This window comes from Medicago sativa, chromosome 5, assembly GCF_051527215.1.
Source record: "Medicago sativa cultivar Bolivia chromosome 5, Bolivia_mono, whole genome shotgun sequence".
In the NCBI taxonomy this organism is placed as follows: Eukaryota; Viridiplantae; Streptophyta; class Magnoliopsida; order Fabales; family Fabaceae; genus Medicago; species Medicago sativa.
This window is the reverse complement of record NC_140753.1, coordinates 21180502-21187432: the sequence shown is the minus strand read 5'-3', so window position 1 is coordinate 21187432 and position 6931 is coordinate 21180502. Positions and strand designations below refer to the sequence as shown.

Sequence of the window (6931 nt, the reverse complement as noted above, 5' to 3'; positions counted from 1 at the left end):
TTAATCTATTAATTAACGGTTGGTTCTGTTCACTTTACACTTAAAGTGAGTTGCTCACTTTAGAAAAGTCGGTTCCATTATTTGTGTAGTTAAGAAAAGAGTTTAGAAATGTGGTTATAGGAAGGTATTGGTGTGTTCTATTTAAATGTTGTAAAACTTTTTTTGACGAAATAAATGTTGTAAAACTTTTTTTGACGAAATAAATGTTGTAAAACTTGAACGAATAAGAAATAATTCATAACATCCTTAAAAAAAAAAAAAGAAATAATTCATACCAAAAATCAAGTTTTTCCCCTTTTTCATGGAGACTTAATTATTCATTCTCCAATTGAAATAATTAACTATGTCTCTGATCACCCTGTATCAGATTTCCCAATCAAAACGAATTTCATAATCCCACATGTTATTCTCATGTTCAAAAAGTATCACTTTTGTTCATGATTTGGTGCTCCCCATTTACTCAAATGCAACTTTGCTCTTTCGGCCTGTAAATTGTTAACAGTCAAATTAGTACTAATAAATAAATAAATGAGAATGCAAAGACATCAATAAAACATGTGTTAAAAATGTAGTTACCTCTTTGTCCCAGTCACAACGAATGGTAACCCAAGCCAATATCAAAGTTTGAATTGCTGGTCCACCACAAACTAACCCCGCCCAAAGTCCCTAATGGTTAATTAATATAACCAATTGATTTTGACAAAAAAATAAAATAAAAATATCACCATTATGCCAGGACAAAAATCAAATAGAAGTGTTGCACTTATAATAATGAACATCTCTATCCCAAAACATAAATTTTGTGTTGTTTAAAAGTACACTTCTATAAATATGTAAAAACTTTTAGATTAGAAGGATGGGTGAAAAGTATGATTATTACCCTTCTCTCTTATGAAATTGCTCATTCACTACATCAACGGTAGTTAATTATCGTTGGACATTTTCAGCGACAGTTAATTGCCGCTGAACATTTTTAAGATCGGTTCAATCACTTTTTAAGTCGATTCGACCGATCTTAAAAGTGTCCAACGACAGTTAACTGCCGCTGAAAATGCCGAGCGACAATTAACTGTCGTTGATGTAGTGAATGAGCAATTTCTTATATAAAAAAGTACTTTTCAAAAATTAAAACTCCAAGAAGGAATGTATACAACTTACCTCAACTCCAAATTAAAAAACAAAACCCATCAAAAACCCAAGTGGCATCCCAATAAGATAGTAGCAACCCAAGTCAATGTAGGCCACATATTTCTGCCACCCAGATCCAATAGCCACACCTATTTGATATATCAATTGAAGGACATAAAAATATGAAATATATATCTTAGTTAAACACTCATTGCTAAAATCAAATAAATGTAAAATGGATGGTAGAAGAAGTTGGATTATATAGTACCTGAGAGAACAGGTTGAACACTATTGAGAAGAATGGTGAAGCCTAAGAGGGGTGACAACTTATTTACTTCTTCAATGACAAGTTCACTTGAAGTAAATAAATAGCCAATTTGTCTACGAAAGATCATAACCAAGAGCCAGAAGAAAACACTTATTATAATTGATGTCACCACTGCCACAGCTGAAGCAAACTTGGCTGCTTCACCATTTCCTGCTCCAAGCTCGTTTGCTACCCTTACTCTGTAAATAGTAGTATAGACAATAGACAATGTTTTAACAATTGAGTCGAATAAAATAGTTCAATCGGTTGAACCTTAACCGATTTTTACAAACGCTTGAAAACCAATGTAAATAGCAGTATAGACGATAGACAATATTTTAAAAATTGAGTTGAATCAAACGGTCCAATCGGTTGAACCTTAACCGATTTTTACAAATGCATGAAAAACCGATGAAAATAGTAGTATAGACGACATACAATGTTTTAAAAATTAAGTTGAATAAAACGGTTCAATCGGTTGAACCTTAACCTATTTTTTACTAGAGTTCGATAATTTTGGTGGTTTGGTCATGGTTTTGTCTTGATTCAAGTAGTTTAAGACATGTGAAACATGATATTATGACTTCAATTTTTGTTGTTGTAAATGCACAAAAATAGTAGCAAAAGGGGAAAGTTATGATGCATTGTTACCCAGTTGCAGCAAGGAATCCCAGAGGAAACATCAACTCCCATATATTTATGGTCAAGCTGCCACATCAAACAAAGCAACAATAAAAACAATAGAAAATTCCTCTAAAAAATATAGAAAATTAGAAGTTAGAACCAGAATAATATCCATATGGACTGTTAAATATTCTCACTTGCTTACCATATGGTTAAAGCCTCTACAAATTTCTTTGCATTATGTAGATTTCCAGTCATCAACATGAGTACTTTGTCATACCAAACCTCCAAGCTGTAAAAGAATTTCCAAGAGGCTCATGATGAAAACACAATTGAAAAAGAGACCAATCAATAATGTAAATTATACTTGAGACCCTTAAACTAAATGGTAGGGCTCGGTTAAACGAGCTCCAATGAATGTCAAATCGATCGGAAGTACCTGAATTCAAACTCTAGTTAAAATAATTATTAGTTAGATTTTACTTATCTCACGATCAAATTCTTGATTATTATGACCATAAAAGGGTTAAGATAAAAAAACAAAATGTTTGAATCCTTAATTTAATAGTAGGGTTCAGAAAAATATGTTTGTAAACGCATTTTGAACGCTGACACCAATATTATTAGGGGTGAGAATAGGTTAGGCCGAGTTAGGCTTTGCAAGGCCTAAGTCTGGCCTACTAATTTTGTAAAGGTCTAAGTCTGGCTTGTGGCTTGTTGTAAGCTTACTTTTTAGGCCTGAGCATGACCTTCTGAAAGCATGTTACGGCCTACTAGCCTGTTTAAAAGCCTCTATATTATATGAACATCTTTAAATAAACAATGTGATCTAAGTTTAAATAGACTAGCGAACTAATATATCAATTTGACTATCTTTTGATAATTAACATGAGTTTATAATAATACATTTATATATTAATGTATACTAATAAGCTTAAATTATTGAGAAAGTTAACAAATTTATATTTTAATTCAAAGTACAAAATATAATATAATAGTAAATAATATCCTCTAATATTATTCATATTTAGTTAAATAGGCCGACTTAATAGGCTTAACAGACTTTTTGAATGGCATGCGGCCTGACCTTTTAAATTAAATAGACTTATAAAAAAGCCTACGCCTTCTCTATTTTAAAAAAAAATAAGTCTGACCTGGCCTGACCTGTCGTAGGCTAGGCCATAAGCCCCTGTAGGCCGGCCTGGCCTATTCCTATCCCTAAATATATTTTTTGATCTCAGTGAGTATAATGCAATGACAATTAAGAAGTGAGAAATTGCTTATGAAAATAAAGAGTACCAGAGCATAACCCCAGAAGCAGCAGAGAGTTTAGCAAACTCCCAAAGACCAAAGAAAGCCTCCATAGAAAAACCAGTCCAAGTTAAGGGACAACCACCCAAAACAGCATACCCAAAAAAACCAAACACCAAAACAATCCAAGCCACATTTCCAGAAGCAACAAGAGCAATAACACCAAGCTTAAACTTCACCACAACCAACCAACAAAGAAAAACATGAACCAATAAAGCAACAAGAGAAACCCAACCAATGATGTTATTCTTGAGCTGACTTTGCAAGAAGAAATAAAGAGGAAAAAAGAATGCATAAGCCAAGTGAGTTGGTATTAGCCACATTGCAATCACTCCAGCTAGCTCAGATATCTCTTGTGGTTGTCCAAAAAAGTTTAAGATTGGTGTTGCAAAGATGAAAAGAGGTAAAAGGAGAATTCCTGTGATGAAAAGAACGATCCATGAACGTTGCATGTAAACTCCTAACATGTTGAATTGTTTGGCTCCAAATGCTTGTCCACATAGAGTTTCCAAAGCGCTTGACATACCCAACTGATGCAAAAACAGAATGTTATTTACTTTGTTTAGTACCAAGAAAAATATTATTATCACAATCATTACCAATAGAAGAAATACATGAAAAGTAAATGGATGGCATGACATGTACAAAATCATTTTTCAGGTCAAAATAACCACAATCTCATAGCAGTATTTTATTTTTTTAAAGTAAAGAACAGTATAAAAATAAACTTATTAAAAATCCTTATCATCTCATGATACTTCGTACTTATAACATGATAATAACAAAATTAAAAATATTTTGTATTAATTTTGTAATTGGTTTTAGAGAAAACAATAATAAAATTTGGATTTTGCCGATTGTGAAATGTATTTTTAGTTAAAATATAATTTTTTTTTTGTTAAACCATAGTATTTCCATGTGTAAATGCAGAAACTAATCTATTGACGTAGTTGAAACCTATTTAAGAGATTGACATCTTCCAACATACACCCTCCGGTCACAAATATAAGCAAAAATTTACTTTTTAGGTTCATTCAATAAATGATGTATGTGGACTATTTAATAGTCCAAATACATCATTTATTGAATGAACCTAAAAACTGAATTTTTGCTTATATTTGTGACCGGAGGGTGTATATCTTTTCATAACATATATCTTTTCATACGTACCGATCAGAGATCGAATCCTCACCAAATGGTTAAGGAACCTAAACTTCTACCCTTGTGTGCCAGACCATGTTGGTTAAATATTTGGTTATCATTGGCCGATGGTTTTGACTTTAAATTTTAGTTTGACTAGAAGTATGGAGGTCTTGTGTGCAACTCTTATGGCCAACTTCGGTTTGATTTTTATGGTAGTGTGGGCTTATCCAATATTTTAGATGTAGGGATTCAAGTTTTGTTAACATGAATTACTCTTTGTTGGGAAGCAGACTTAACAAAAAGTATTATGCTTTAATGATTCACTTCCTATTGTTCCGCTTTACCTTCATGTCGTTTAAAATTTTGGCGAAGGAAATACTAAAGTTTCACTATTATGTTAACCTCTTGGAGCTACTTCGGAGTTATCTAAGGATTGAGATATCTCCATCCACCATACTCCAAGAGAGGGAAATCCTTGTACAAATATTCTTGCAAATTTCTGAGCTAACCATAAAGGATCTTGTGTTGGTGCATGAAAAGATGCCTAGTTTTTCTTCGATATTATTAGCTGATGTTACAGGAGTGTCCTTTATTAGGAGATAGTTTTTGCTTTCTGCTCTTTTTTTTCACATGTAAAAAAAAAAGTTAAATTTTACAATAAATTTTGCATCAAAGTTGTTTATATCTATTTGAAATAAAAACAGGACCAGCCCATGATAAAAACAAATCCATTGATTTTAGGCCTCAAGCAGAGATGAATCTATGATCAAGAGCGATTGCTACCAAGATTTAAATAGTGACAATTAATAACTTTATATGTCACTGTACTAGCAGATCTCATTCTTTTTTTTTGACATAGCATATCTCATCATTAACATCATAAAAAGTTCACATTAATTTGTTTAGTGTTTGATTTTAAATTTCACATATGTTAGGCACACCTCAATACCAAACTATATGGATACAGGTGCGGACACTGAAAACAACACGGACACTGACACGTCGAATAATTTGAAAAAATTACATAATGCAGTGTAATTACAAGTGTTGGTGCCGTGTCGGCGTCGGACACGACACGCATACGTGCTTCATAGATACCAAAACACAAATATAAATCATTTTATGTCAAACTCAATTTTAATAAGTAAATCAAATTTTAACACCAATTCATTCAAAATTGATTATATTGTCAAACACTCATCTAATCACATACACCCTCCGGTCACAAATATAAGCAAAAGTTAACATTTTAGATTCATTCATTAAATGTTGTATGTAGTCTATAATAAAGACTATATACATCATTAATTGAATGAATGTGAAATGTAAATTTTTGCGTATAATAGTGACCGGAGGGTGTATACTCAAACTATTCTCTAACAACAATCATATAACACAAAAGAAAATGTTGAGATTCATCTATTTCTCTTGCAAATTAAAACCAAAATGAAAACATGAACTTTACCATGATGCCCAAGTCAAGGCCCAAAATGAGATTCATAGCAATGGAGGTAGCAGCCAACTCTATGTCACCAAGGTGACCAGCAAAAACTTGAGTGATGACTAACATGCTATAGTTTGAAACACGGTTGAAGATTGCAGGACCTGCTATGTGCCAAAGCTTCTTGGATTCATCCCAAACCCTTCTTACCAAAACCTCATTTTCACGTTCATCAACATTATTTTTCAACAATGGTTTTTTTGCTTCCACTATTGCCTCTGATGCTTCCACGTTTGACATTCTTTTGGACAAAATACAGTGTCAGTATACAATGAAGTCAATCAATGTTAACTATCTTAATTTTGACTTAGTATAAAAAATTTGACAATGTTAGGAGAAAGGATACATGCAAATAAACTTGACAATTTCTTAGTACAAAAAAACAAAAAAATTGATGATAACCATAGAGACATAACCCCAAGTAATGAAAGGATATTTTACCTGCTGCTCTAAGGTGTTTTCCCTGCTGTCTCTTAAGAAAAATTCAAGCAGTTTTATGTTCCTATGAATCACTCTTGATGAGGTTGTTTTTAAGAACAACTCATTTGCTCAAATGTTATTGTTAGATTTTAACTATTATAAATTTTAATTAGGAGCTCAAAAATACATCGTATTAAATAGATTTCTATTTAATGCGCTGAAAAACTAACCCACTTGGTTTGGAACCTTAGTTCTGTTTTTCTCAAGATATTAGATTCAATTTTATTTAGTGTCAATTTCGGGGAGTTGTTTTATTTTGAGTTTGTTTGTTGACCGTAAATGAGTCTTTCACAAAAAGACAATGAGATTCGGCCATTAAAATTAGTCGGTTCGTGGATCAGATATCGAGTTTTAAAATAAAAAAATAAAAAAACATTCTAAATTCGGCCATTTTGACTATTGATATTTTAAAATTATCCTTTTGACTTCTAATAAAA

At 32.1% G+C, this 6931-nt stretch overlaps 1 pseudogene across 1 annotated transcript; it reads right to left on the bottom strand.

Annotated features, from left to right (window-relative positions):
* Nucleotides 1-289: 289 nt before the first annotated feature.
* On the bottom strand, nucleotides 290-6254 carry LOC146920960 (protein DETOXIFICATION 27-like; annotated as a pseudogene). The gene is made up of 8 exons (XR_015011956.1): nucleotides 5979-6254; nucleotides 3359-3900; nucleotides 2265-2351; nucleotides 2087-2143; nucleotides 1397-1635; nucleotides 1159-1277; nucleotides 577-666; nucleotides 290-485 (listed from the first exon to the last, which is right to left on the bottom strand). The product of XR_015011956.1 is annotated as a protein DETOXIFICATION 27-like (transcript).
* Between the last annotated feature and the right edge of the window lie 677 nt (nucleotides 6255-6931).